The 13897-nt window shown below is 37.8% G+C and overlaps 1 protein-coding gene across 5 annotated transcripts in view; it reads right to left on the bottom strand.

Moving 5' to 3' along the window:
- Window positions 1-13897, bottom strand: part of DLGAP1 (DLG associated protein 1) — a 415565-nt gene that overhangs the window by 332120 nt on the left and 69548 nt on the right. For 4 of the 5 annotated variants that reach the window (XM_054059670.1, XM_054059666.1, XM_054059668.1 and 1 more), the window contains exon 2: window positions 1495-1636. The exons of the other annotated variant lie outside the window; for it this stretch is intronic. The gene's annotated coding sequence lies outside the window, so the exon portion shown is untranslated. The remainder of the gene's footprint in view (window positions 1-1494; window positions 1637-13897) is intronic. 5 annotated transcript variants of the gene reach the window in all.

A 13897-nucleotide genomic window follows, 5' to 3' on the forward strand; every position in this document is an offset into this window, starting at 1 on the left:
GTTGCTATAAATTGCTTCTTGTTGAAAGCTATATAAAACATTTTCAAATCTGTCATGTTCCACCTCTTCTGCTTAAAAAAATAATCTAAGTGAAAATGTCCAAGAGAAATATGAATCAGGATTATGTTGTTAAGATAGATCAAAAGTTACGCTACCATGAAAACTAGATACTCTTTTGCAATTAAATATAAGAACTTGGTCCATTTTTATGTCCAGAACATATTTATTACAATAAGACGCATTTTATTAGGTTAGCTAAACCAATGTAGCTAATTCAGTAACACAACTAGCTCAGACATATGTATTTTCTCAGGGACACGCAATCTATCTTCACTGTTACTTTGATCCAAGTTGATTTCCTGAAGGCAGGTTATACTTACCTTCTTTCTGCTATTGATATTCCCATGTGCCCTCAGAACAAGCTATCTGGCAAAGCAGCCAGGAAAACATACTTTCTACTTCTCCTCCCACAGCAGCATGCAAGATGAATGCACAGCCACAGCATCCCAGAGAATATGCTCTACAATGTCTGATCTGACCTCCAGCCTTCGCAAAAAAACTACCACAAAGCAGCAGAAATTGCATACAAAGAGTAAGAGAGCATGAAGGAGCTAGAAAATTACTTTAATGGTACTAGTAGGAACTGAAGAAATAAGCACAGTACATGGCAGAACACAGCACAGAGGTTAAAGCTGCAGGACAACACCAGAAGACTACTCTTGCTTAGCCATTAACCATTGTAGATTAACCATTGTAGCCCATAACCACTGTAAAACCAATAATAGTTGAGATGCATGTTAGGTCCTTCCTTTCGATCCTGAAATACATATTTAAATTTAGAAAGGAACCCCTTTTCCCTCTTTTGGCTATTTTATATACATAGATACACATTTCACAACTGCTATTCTGATTTCTTTTTACTGGCAATGAAATTTTAAAAAACTTTAAAAGCACCTTAACAGTGTCACTGGGAGCAGAGAGTGAAACTACTACCAAATGAGTCTTTGAAAAAGAACAGTCAGAGAAAGCACTCATCATTTTCAGGACAGAATTCTCATTTGTGAAAAAAAAACTTCTTCCTTACTAACACAGGTGCCTTCGTCATTAAAACAAAAATAAGCAAAATAACAAAGAGGTCATGGCAGAATTGCGTTTGATATGTTGAAAGTGCCTATCACCCAGCACTGAGCACCACTCTATGATTATATCCTATTTTGTACTCTGAAAAACAACAGCCTCCTACAGCAACAAAGACAATTATAAGACAGCTACCATTTATGCCAGGAAAGCTCTTTGCTACTTAGAAAAAATCTAGAAAGGAAAACAACCCCTTGCTAGTGAAATTAGCTGAAATTAGTTCTTCTGATATCTGTTCCTTAAATTGGGAAAGAAGAAAGGATATTTTTTTGTTCAGCATGATTTATTTTTAGACTGGCAAAGAGACAATGGCAAACAGAACTGAAGCTCTGTGGGCACCTTCTGAGGTTAAATTACCTTTCATGCCATTTGCACAGAAGACTGTTCTCAAGCAGCTTGAGCAGATGGTTGGGACACCATTGTCCGTTTACTTGTATCCACAAAGATAAATGATGGCTCTTTGAAATCCTGAACAATGTGACCGTTGTTATGCTTTAGGCTGCCAAGGGAAAAAAAAATATATACAAATAAATACAAAGTTAGCTGAAGAGAAGAAAATACTTTTGATTGATTAACTTTCAGCTTAAACTACTAAAAATCCCTCTTTAACAAGTGCATTTACCTGTAACCTGTAATAATTCTGCTAAAAGGAACTAATATGTTCCAGAATACTTAGCAAAGTAGGCGATGCAGATGAAAAAGAATCGTACACAGTAACTCCATCTGAAATAGAAATCTGCCATCTCTGCACAACTGCTTTGACTACATACAGCATTTGTTGGAGCATGCTGCTAAATAAGCACCAGTTCTGCTTACTGGGCCACAGAGACGGCGAGAGATTTCTAGGATCAAGCCAGATGAGACAACTGCCAGGGTACGGCAATACAACCACCCTGCCAAGTAATGGTAGAGAAGGTCATTGAAGTAAGAGAACATGCTAGGTATGTTTTTTCAGTTGTTTTAAGAACTTCCCAAACTTAGAGAGCAGCCCTAGTGAAACATCACCAATATGAGTATTTTGCCGACAAGCAACGTACTAAAAACTTCTATTGAAACAAATTACTAATAACAATGAGTGAATTTAAAGAACTGGAGACATGCACAGCTATGAATAAAAGAACTTTTAGGAACAGTTTGGGGGATTTAAGGGTAAAGTGAGCAGATATTAGTCTTTGGACTTGCAACTAATGATTGCACAACCCATCACTCTAAAAAGCTCTTGAAAGAAAAAGAAAAGCAAGGTTGCTGAATATGGCAAGATCACATGGAATCAGTGAAAGGGCCCAGACATCAAGTTCAATACACACAGCAATATAAGACAGAATTGGGTTTAGAAAATAACAGTGAAATTAGATAACTATGACTCACCAGCCACTCAACTAAGCCAGCAGGTACTGCAAAACATTTAATTAACTAAAGTTGCATAGAAGATACATAGCTGTTTCAGCAATACCTGCTTGTTTAAACACTGACAAGACAAATAAAATTCATATCATCTTCTCTTTGACACCATACATTCCACAACAACAGCAGGTAAATAGTGGATACATTTCTCCCTCTCTCATTTCAATGATCAAGACTTCTTTTTTTTTTTTTTTTGCATATTCAACATGCTTTAGAAAAAAATGCATGATTTAGGCATTTTAGATTCTTGTAAAATTTTTAGAAATTGTTAACCTTCATTAAAGTAATGAAAGAAAGGAAAAAGGTTGAGATAAATGTCAAGCAGTGGTGTCCAGCAACTCAAAGTAACAGGTTTTGATAATGGAGGAGTAATTATAGCTCATATAAGCCCACTCCTGGGCTGCATCAAAATAAGTATGACTAGCAGTTTGAAGGAGAGGTTTCTCACCCTCTACTGCACTCTTGTGAGACCTCAACTAGGAGTATTGCGTTAAGTTCTGGAGTCCTTAGCACAAGAAGGACATGGCTCTGTTAGGGTGAGTCCAGAGGAGGCCACAAAGATGATTCAAGGGCCGGGGCACCTCCCATACAAAGACGGGCTGAGAGATTTGAATTTGTTTAGCCTAGAGAAGCTAATCACCTCTCTCCAGGGTAAGACCTTATAGCAGCTTTCCAGTACTTAAAAGGAGCCTACTGGAAAGCTGGGAAGGGGGTCTTTATCAGGCAGTGCAGTGACAGGACAAGGGGTAATGGTTTTAAGCTCAAAGAGGGGAGACTTAGATTAGGTATTAGGGAGAAATTTTTTACTGTGAGGGTGGAGAGGCACTGGGACAGGTTGCCCAGAAAGAGACATCCCTGAAGGTATTCAAGGTCAGGTTGAGTGAGGCTTTGAGCAACCTGATCTAGTGAAAGTTGTCCCTTCCATCCTAAACCATTCTATGATTCTATTACTCTATTAAAAGGTGTGAAATAATAAGATGAATAGAAATTTACAAAAAAAAATAAAAAAAATTAGGGAAACAGAACAAATTATGTTCATATGAGAATACCAGAGAAAGCCCAGATGGAAAGATTTTCTCTATCCTCCCTGTTTCATAAAATGGGGAAGCCAAAAAGTTTGTTTTCAGTATAAGTGGCTCATGCTAGCTTTCTTGCTAATGTTATGTCCATAAAAACCCCCAAGGCCTTTCTTTCCCCAAGGGAGAACTCAGTTCACTTCCCCCACATTTTTCACAATACGAAAAGGAAGGCTATTGCCCCTCAGCTGCTTGTTTCCACTTAATTTTCCCAGCTACATTTGCCTATTTGCTAATACACTACAGTGAAAGTTATGAATACACTCATGAACATGTTTAATGTGAACCCACTGTCTTAGAGAATAAGATGGGTGATATAGTCATCCATCTCTCAGCAAACCAACACTATGCCTTCCAAAATCAGTAGACTTCACTTAGAAGCATCTCTATTATTACAAAATGGACACTATTTTCTTCCTCATAAACAAACAGGTAAATGATAAAAAAATGCAGAATATATTTATATTAAAAAAAAACATGATAAAGAGGTCCATGATGGACATGATAAAAATGTCCCTGACCTCAAAATTAAAACATTTTCACTGAAAACACCAGAGTATACATTTTGGTTGTCCAGCAAAAAAAAAGAAAGACAGAATAATAAATACTGAGGCAGCTGCATTGTGATCAGACATCCAGTTTCTGTGATACCAGTTATAAACAACCTGATGCTTTATAGGAAATACAGTGAACGAGCTTTATTTACAAATGTGATATTTGAAATGTGTTCTAAATAACTTCCATACCAAATGAATTGGAGCATCCATAAACATTTTAGCTCCCTCCAGACATGAAGTTGCTCAAAAGCATATCAACAAAATAGAATTGAAACTGATGTTAATAAAACTTCAACAAATCAACTGAAATTTCACTTTAGTTTGTGCTCCTACCAGGAGCTAAGAAATGCCATGAAGGGTAGACTGGTAACAGCAATACACATACCGAGGCAAGCACACATATGTATAGAAGGACAAACAGATTTCCAGGGAACTGAGGATGAAAACAGATGCAGAAATGTTGGTAGTTAAAACAATCATTTATTCTGCCTTGGTAAAGCAACAGCCAATGAGATTTCACATCACATAAATTATTTTCTAGTTCTTTTCCCAAGCTCTTGTAAGCTTGGCCACAATCAGCCTGCAATAACAAGCTGAGAATCAGGCTGTTTAAAACTGCTGCAAAAACTGAGATAGAGATTTACGCTGTCTTTCCCTTTGTACAACTGGGCATTAACACATCTTCCTTTCTGCTGGTTTAGAAGTATAAAAGGCCCCAGTGGGAAGGTCGTGAAGGTGTTCCCATCTCTCGATTATGCATTGAGTTAAATCGATCATTATTTATGGAGAGGGATTATGCTGTACACTCTCAGGTATACAACTCACTTTAAAAAAAAGGTGAAGAACAATTTTAGTTTTAATGGGGTGGTTGTACAGCAGTTGATCCCAGAAGGAATTTCTCAGCACTTAAAGAAGTCCTTTCAGACTGCACCTTGTTTGTGAGTCAACATAAACACAGAAGAATACAGTGAGATTAGTAAAATCTCACCTATCTCACAAAAAGCTGAAGATACAGTATGTATTATTCCATAATCACAGAAGGGAGGTAACACAAAATGGAAAAGCTGTATGTATTCTCAGCAATATGAGTGACCGGCCTGGAACACGTTTTAAACAGACAGCTATTCTGAATGAGGGACATAAGAGTACCACAGTTTATCAGAATGTGCACTGGGAAGAAAACAGTACTTGAAACTGCATATATCAGAACTGTAGTTATTTCTTATTTCCTAAGTCTTTGTTTCACTAGATGTAGCACTAACAAGACGTCATCTCCACTATAACACCAGAGAAAAAATAGATATCCATGTGAATAATCTCATAAGTCAATGGGAGAAAGAATGAACTCCATGATAACATGGCCCGATCACAGAGCACTCCACTAAAATCAAGCAGAAAACTCTCCCCAAGCAACCAACGCTGTGGTTGTAAATAACATATTAGCTCCTGACTTGGTGAAACTAGCAGATCAAGAATTTACAGACTGTTTTGACACATTATTTTGCAGTGGTAAATGAAATGCAAGCTTCCAAGTATAATACACATTACTAAGGACAGAAATATTTGTGTCTTCAAATAAAAATAAAAATAAATACCGTGACACATTCAGAGCAATTATTCCCTCATACCTGCACATCTTTCAGATATTTGGCAGAAATCATGTCCATTTATGCAAGGTTAGAATTTCACTACTGTCACGGCCCACTTTAAAAGATTACTCAAGTTCCAACATCTAAAGAAGCAGAAAGAGGAAAACAATGTAATATCCAACCCTATACGAATTCTGAGCATGTCCTTCAAGACTCTAGTGAATGAAGTGTTTTGATGTTGTGTAAGAAAATGTAAAACATATGATTATCTATTTTTTCCTACTTTATGTAGATGCAGACATTGTAGAATGGGTGCTAAAAGTCCTACCAAATCAAAATGACTCCATTTCACAATACTTTTCTACAGGTATGAAGAAATATCTAAAATATCAGTAAATGGAGAAACCTCAAGCCTTTCAAGAACTACCAGAAATATAATTTGGTGTAATCTGCAATGTCATAAACTATTATAAATACTAAAGAGTTTCAGGGCATCTTTTCTAAACATACATCTCTGAAACCTTTAGTTGCATTTCCAAGACATCTAAACTTCCAAGAATTCTATTTGGTATTTCTGATGTTTCTGCTTGCCCCTATTGTATTGCAACTTTTACCACAACAAAGACCTGTTTTCAGTACACACACAGACACCACTTTGATTCTGGGAAGCGAAGAATTCATTACACTTACAGACCCTCTGATGACAGGGCTCCACCGAACAAAACCCTTACCTGGCTCACTCCATGTTCTGGGCATCTGAAAATCTCCACAGAGATATGTGATGACTACCTAAACTCCCCACAAGTTTAGTGGAGTTACTGCTAACCTGGAGGTCATTAAAGCCTTACCACTTACATGTCACTTCATCAGCAACCACGAGGTAGTATAAAAATATAATTTATTTAGGGAAAGGTAAAGCAACTCCCTTCTACATGGAATATTTACAGAATGACTGACAAAACCTACCTCTTTCACCATGAAAATGGCCAAAAACTAGAGTAAGCTACTCAAGACAAATCACGGAATCTTCACCTTTGGACATATTCAAACCTAAACGGAACCAGGCCTTGAGCTATCTGATCTAGCTTTGAAGTTCTCATTAAGGTTCAGAAGCCCCTTTTAAAATAAATGATCATATGAATTTATGAAGAACTACTTTGTCCTCAGCTGGACCACAGCAGTATCCAGAAGATAAGGCAAGAATTTGATTTGCTCTACTTCAGACACTTTCCAAAAAGGAGTGTGGCTGAGCCAGGGATTTCCAAATTGTCTCAATTGCTTTGTAGTGGCCATAGGAGAATAGCATCTCAGCTTTATGTTTCATAAAGACAATAGCTGCTCCAGTGCTACAAAATCCTTAATTCCCAGCTCATGCTCCAGTAGCAATTCCAGAGAAGTATTGCTAACAGCCAAAAACCTGCCACATCTGAGTTTTCCTTTGAGGTCTCCCATCTCACTAACGATGAGATTGACTTGGCTTCCCGTACAAGATTTAGCAAAGAAATAGCCTGCAGTGATACTGAAATGGAAAACAGAGCAAATTAAACTGGTTGCCTTCCTATTTTACAACCAACTGCAATTACCATATCGTGGAGATGCCATCCAAAGAAAACACTGAACCACACAAACAGGAACCATTTCATTAGCATTCCCAGAGTGAACTTTTCCCCAGGTGTAATTTAAGGAGCCTTTAAAATATGCAATTCTGTCTACTACTTTGAGTCCTCAATCACTTCCTACTGTAATTCTAGTTTCCCTCTACATGAAATCTTGCAGTTAAACCTACTTTCAGGATGACTGCCCCAATTAATAACTCCATAATGCCTATACTCTCTGTTGGATAAAGCATTTCTTTGTTCAAAAGTAATCCTTTTCCTCTGAACGCTGGCAATTTCAGTGCCAAGGGAATGAATCACCACTGCTTGGTGCTGCCATTCACACTGCTGGGATGTGTAGTCACGTGAAGTCAGAATGAAGCCATAATTTCTTATCCTCCTCAATCAGCTGTGGCTTATGACAGTGAAAGGACTATATGGATGCAAGCAACTCACAGGTCATCCAACATGTCCATCTAAAAGACCAGAGCAACTTCACAGATACTGAATGAGTTCTGAATACCTCCATTTCTTTTAAAATTCTGAACGCTAACTTGAGAAAGAATAATATTTGCTTGAACAAACAAGGCTACTAAAAAGACAGAACACACTAATACAACATACAGTTTCTGGAAGGAAATGGAAGGGAAACAATGCTTTGTTCTCTACTAAGTTCCACCACTGATTGCTGGAAAATGAATTTACTTGTCAAAAAAGTAGATCAATACTTGTCAAAAGTGATCAACATTTTGATCTCCACTCCGGATAGTGGAATGAAAAGGAAGTAAAGAGCTCTTGAGTTTTCACTCACAGGTACATTTTACAGCAGAGGGCAAATATTCAGTGGCCTGAATTGGGACTTATGTATCACAAAGAATCATTTAGTTCACTGTAGAGATCTGAGCATGAATCAATGATACCTCCACATATCAACCCTATTGGTAGGCAATTAACTATTATAGGTATAAATGCTTTTTGAAAGGCCATTTCACCTGGATGTAGAAGGGAATAATTTTAGAAAAAATATTTCCAGAGAATAGGATAACATTAGCCTGTATGCCTTTTCTAGGAAAAACATATCTTTCAATATAGGATTTAAAAATTACTAAACAAGTTTATTAAACACATTTTACAATGATCCTACACAACAATACATTAATAAATTTATGCTGATGACTGAGGGGCAGAATTGAACAGAAAAAAAATCCAGAGGAAGAAAGGCTGAAACATGCATTATTTTATCAGCTTATTGGGGCCCATTTCACCTGAATTTAAATTACTTGAGTAAGATTATGCAGTGAGTCAGCTCAGAACCCAGAATAGAACCAGTGAATCGTGGCTCATTGTCTCTGTCTTTAACCATTAATTCCTACTCCCACACTGAGAAAAATAGATGTCACTATTTTATTAATCCCCCCCATATATTTAAATTATACCACTACACAGAATCATACTGAATAAAAAAAAATAAACTGAGATGTAAGCCAGACATCCAGTTTGAAACTTGCGTCATTGTGAATATGTGCAGAAAAGAGGCATGCTTGTGCAAACTGATGGACCTGAAAGCTTTACCGTTCAGTCCTCTAGCTTTGATTGCTTTGGGTTTTCTAACAACTAAAATATGTCAATCTCACTTTCAAAACAAAAGAAAAAAAAATTGCAGAGGTCCCCAACCACAAAGAAGCTCTTTATATCATAAATTATTTATGTATTTGCTACTGGAAAGGTTCATTCTGTCACAAATACATATTTTACACTTTCCGTTATTTTTTCTCTTTCTTTTAAAATCTCATGATAGTACACTACTATTTGCAAAGTGCTTCAATAGATAGAGCACTGGATAACTGTTGCTTAACATCAAAACTGCCACTTCAGTCTAAGACAGTAGTGAATGGATGCCCTGAAAATCTCCACCTATACGTCACTTTACAGTACAGTTTAAAGAAACTTTCCAACGTTAAAATAAAGAATACATGTTCTGGTAATATTTAACTAAATTTAATACCTAGTAAGGAAATTAATCAACTCTTTATTGCTAACAGAACTCTCTCTTTTAATTAAATTCAGATTTTTAAATGAAATTCATGTTTTGGGGAATATTCTCTTTATTTCCCTTTTTCCTCACATTATGTTTTTCTTTCACTCATTCTCAGATGATCCCCCTTTTGCCCTGCAAATGGGAAGGATCTCTTCCAGAATCCATCAGGATAGTAACAGGTCTGTAAGTGCTGTAATACCAGCTCAGTACAGACTTGGCCTGCTCTGTTCTAAAACCACTATCAACTGGTTCCAGATCTCTTACAATGTTGCGTATTTCCAAACAGATTTTTCACCTCAAACTCAAACACACGAATACATTTGAAACCGTCAATAGCCACTGAGACTGGACATGCCACATAAATACGCACAATTACTTCACAACCTGTTCCAGGTAAGAAGAAACCCACAGCTTCCCTAAAACAGCACAGATCAAGAACTCCTTTACATCTGCATCAGTTGTTTCCCACCTGCCCATCCTGGTTAACTGGGATGAGCCAGTTGTATTTCCATTTTTCAACACTGCACAGAACTCACCCTGTGCTCTCCCTGTGCTCTCTCTCAGTCACTCCTCCTCCCAACAGACAGTGGGGTGCAGACAGTATGCATTCACTCTCACTACTTCCAGTTGCTCACAGCAGATAATAGCAGGTAAATAGTCATCATTCTCCTTCCCACAGCGAGAGTCAGGGATAGATCACTGCTGAGTTAAGGAAGAAGAATGACTCTCACCAGTCAGCCAAGAGGTAGAATCATAGAAACATTTAGGTTGGAAAAGACCCTTACCATCATTCAGTTCAACTGTTAACCTAACACTGGTAAGTCCACTGCTAGACCACATTCTTAAGCATCATGTCTACACGTCTTTTAAATATCTCCAGGGACAGAGACTCCACTATTTTCCTGGACAGCTTGTTCCAATATTTCACTACTCTTTTGGTAAAAAAGACGTTTTTCCTAATGTCTGGTCTAAACCTCCCCTAGTGCAACTTGAGGCCATATCCTCTTGCCCTATCACTTGTTGCTTGAAAGAAGAGACTGACACCCATCTGACTACAGCTTCCTTTCAGGTAGTTGTAGAGAGCAATAAGGTCTCCTCTCAGCCTTTTCTAATCCAGGCTAAACAACCCCAGTTCCCTCAGCCAATTCTCACAAGACTTGTGCTCTAGACACTTCCCCAGCTTTGTCACCCTTCTCTGGACATGCTGCAGTACCTCAATATCCTTCTTGTACTGAGAGGTGCAGAACTGAACACAGCATTTGAGGTGCAGCCTCACCATCACTGAATACATGGGGACCATCATTCCCCTGGCCCTGCTCCCTGCGCTATTTCTGATACAAGTTTAGGTAAACAACATGCACATCCCTTCCTTCATCCACTAAGTGGATCACCTTGTCATAGAGGAAATCAAGTTGGTCAAGTGGAACCTGCCTTATGTAATGCAGTGCTGATTGAGCCTAATCACCTGTCAACCAGTTTCCTAAACAGGCCAGAATCTGCTCTCCAGAAGTCCAGGATACAAGTTCTGCTGACCTCACTTCTCGCTTCTCCAAGAATCAAAAATTCCATCGTTTCATGATTGCTATGCCCAAGACAGCCTCTAACCATCACAACACTCACAGGTCCTTCTCTGTTCACGGTCCTCTGTTTACAAGTCTAGCGGGGCACCTTCCCTAGTTGGCTCACTCACCAACTGTGTCACGAAGTTAACTTACACACACTCCAGAAAACCCCTAGACTGGTTCCTACCTCCTCTTACTGTATTTCCAAGATACATCTGGTAACTTGAAGTCCCTCACAAGAACAAGGGTTAGAGATTGTGAGACTTCTCCTAGCTGCTTACAGAATGCTTCGTCTGCTTCTTCATCCTGGTTGTGTGGTCTACAATGGACTCTCACCATTACACCTGCCTTGTTGGCCTTGCCCCTGATTCTTAACCATAAACCATCAGATCTATTATGTCCATCATTAAGCTCTAGACAGTCAAAACTTCGCCTTTACACACAGGGCTAGCCCACTGCCTCTCCTTCCATACCTATCCCTTCTGAAGAGTTTATAGCCACCTATTGCAGCACTCCAGTTGTACGAGACCTCCTACTATGTTTCCATGATAAGTAGGTAGATGAGACACTGTTTCACAGCGTGTTTTAAAACCTGAAAATTGTTCTCAATGGCCTTTTACAAGGCTGACCACTTCAAAAATTAAAAGCTAACTTTTGAATATCTTTTAAAATGTCACATGCAGACAGAGCTATATAACATATGAATATATGTTTCCTTGTCACGTTGCAAACTCCTTACCAGACACTTTTGAGGTTTGTGGATCACAGGACTGAAGAATTATCAGTTAAAGCTGTTGCAACATGTGAAATAAGGAACAAAACAGAACACGAGCTGAGAAGGCAACAGGGAACTGTGTTTATACAAAACATGCAGGATTTGCATACTGTCAGCTTGCAGACTCAAGGTGAAAATTTCCTGAAAGATGCAAATAGACAAGAATTACAAGTGACATCAGCAAATTATGCCCATCTGACATAATTAAGATAGATTTCTAAGCTATGTATCTCTCTTCTGATTGTAAGAGAAGGGCGTCACACATGGTGTCACCCTTGCAGAACCTTCCCAGCAACTGCTTGGCAGAAAGAAAGAGAGGTTTAATTGCTTTAGATACTGCCTTCCTGGAAGTCACCTTCATTGCAGTGTTGGCAGACACCTAAGAGTAAAATAAAAGATCATTTTGATAAACTACGTGCCAACAGATATAATAAAATGTTGCTTTTTGAAAGTTGATAAAGGTAAGACTTGTAACAGATGGGTTTAGAAGCAGTGGCACAAAAAAAATAGTTTCCCTAGGTAAAACATTAAATCACCAGCAAAATTGGGAATAAATTTAAGATCCTAAGGATTTTCTATGGAATGATCTTCTGGAACATTTTTTCTCTGCAAGATGTAAATTACTAGGATATACTGTTTTCTATGTGTGTGCACATGAAACAATCTGTAAACCTGTATTCTTCAGAAGATCATAAGCTATTTTTGTACTACTGAAACCTCCACATACCACTTGAAACTCCTAAAAGGTGTCTATAGAGTCATTATAACTGACTACAACAAAAAAAAGTCAGTGCTGTCTTATGATATTACTAGCCAGAAGGTTCTAAATATGATTTTGATAATGTAATCAGCTGCTTGAATAAACATAGCATAACTGAAGTAGTGTTCCAAAGAGTGTTCTATTATTATAACTACCCTGATAAGTAGTTGTAAACAGACAGATGAATGATGCCAAATGACCTAGATAAATGTGTCCTGAGAGCTGCCGCTCCTGTCTTGACCTTTGACACTGTTTCAGCCGTGCAATAACTTGTCCCAGAATTAAGGGAGAGACAATCTCAGGCTCATTCTGTTCTGGGCAAAATACTAGTATTTCTCCACAGATAAACAATCTCATAAAATTAGTAAACTAAAACATATTTCTAAAAGAAATATTGAACCTTTCTACAGCTCCTCATCTCCTACTATAAGCAAACAAAATAAGCAAACAATTAGAGTACTAAATTAAATATAATGCATATTTTACTGGTAGTTGGATGGGTTTGCATTTGTTTTGAGCTTTTCAACTCAGAAAGTATAAGTCTCATCAAATCTCATTCCTAAGGAATCTTATTTCCTTCTAGTAAACAGAAGAAAGGAAGATAAATGACAGAAAGTAGTTCTGACTTAATGTATTCAGAGCTGTGATCTATATTCTGTGTAATTCAATGCATAGTGGTAATTCACCAAAAATAAGCTGGGCTACAAAAGAAATCCTAAAGTGATCTCAAGAGAACACGTAAAATAGGGTGAGAAGCTATGATCACTGTAAAATCCTAGTGTAAACAATAATTCAGATACCAATGTGTACGTTATAAAATAGATGCTATATTATACACACAGAGTACCCATGTTTTTTATTTAAGAAACCAGTTCTACAATGTTGGGTGATGCCTACATTCTAGCATTATCCTGCAAATACAGCCAAGAAGCTTAATACAAAACCACACCACTAAATTACATAACTAGAGACTGAATTTTGTATTCCCCTATGTAGCCTTATACCCCTAGTACTAAAGCAGAAAATCTCCACTGTTAAGCAATAGAAAATATTGCCAGTTTTAAAAGCAAATAAACCAGATCTGGTGGAGCAACATCACTAGTAAAATGTGGCCTAACCTCTGCTATTTTCTTCAGCAAGAGTGAATGATTTGTTGTGATGGGGAGGACAAATTGGAAAACTCTTCACCAGTTTTGTTAATCATCACAGTAAAAAGTCAGAAACAAGGCTTTCTGCCAAGCCTTTTTAGAATTCTGCTAGAAGAAAGTTCTCCTAAGCAGCTGTCCACCATTTCTTTCCCCTTCATCCTTAACTGCTTCTTTACGTCACATTAGCAAATCACTGACAGAGCAGTGTTGTAACAATAGGTCCATGAGATGCAGATGATATTTTCCTACAATGTCC

This window comes from Cuculus canorus, chromosome 2 (genome assembly GCF_017976375.1).
Source record: "Cuculus canorus isolate bCucCan1 chromosome 2, bCucCan1.pri, whole genome shotgun sequence".
NCBI classification, from domain to species: Eukaryota; Metazoa; Chordata; class Aves; order Cuculiformes; family Cuculidae; genus Cuculus; species Cuculus canorus.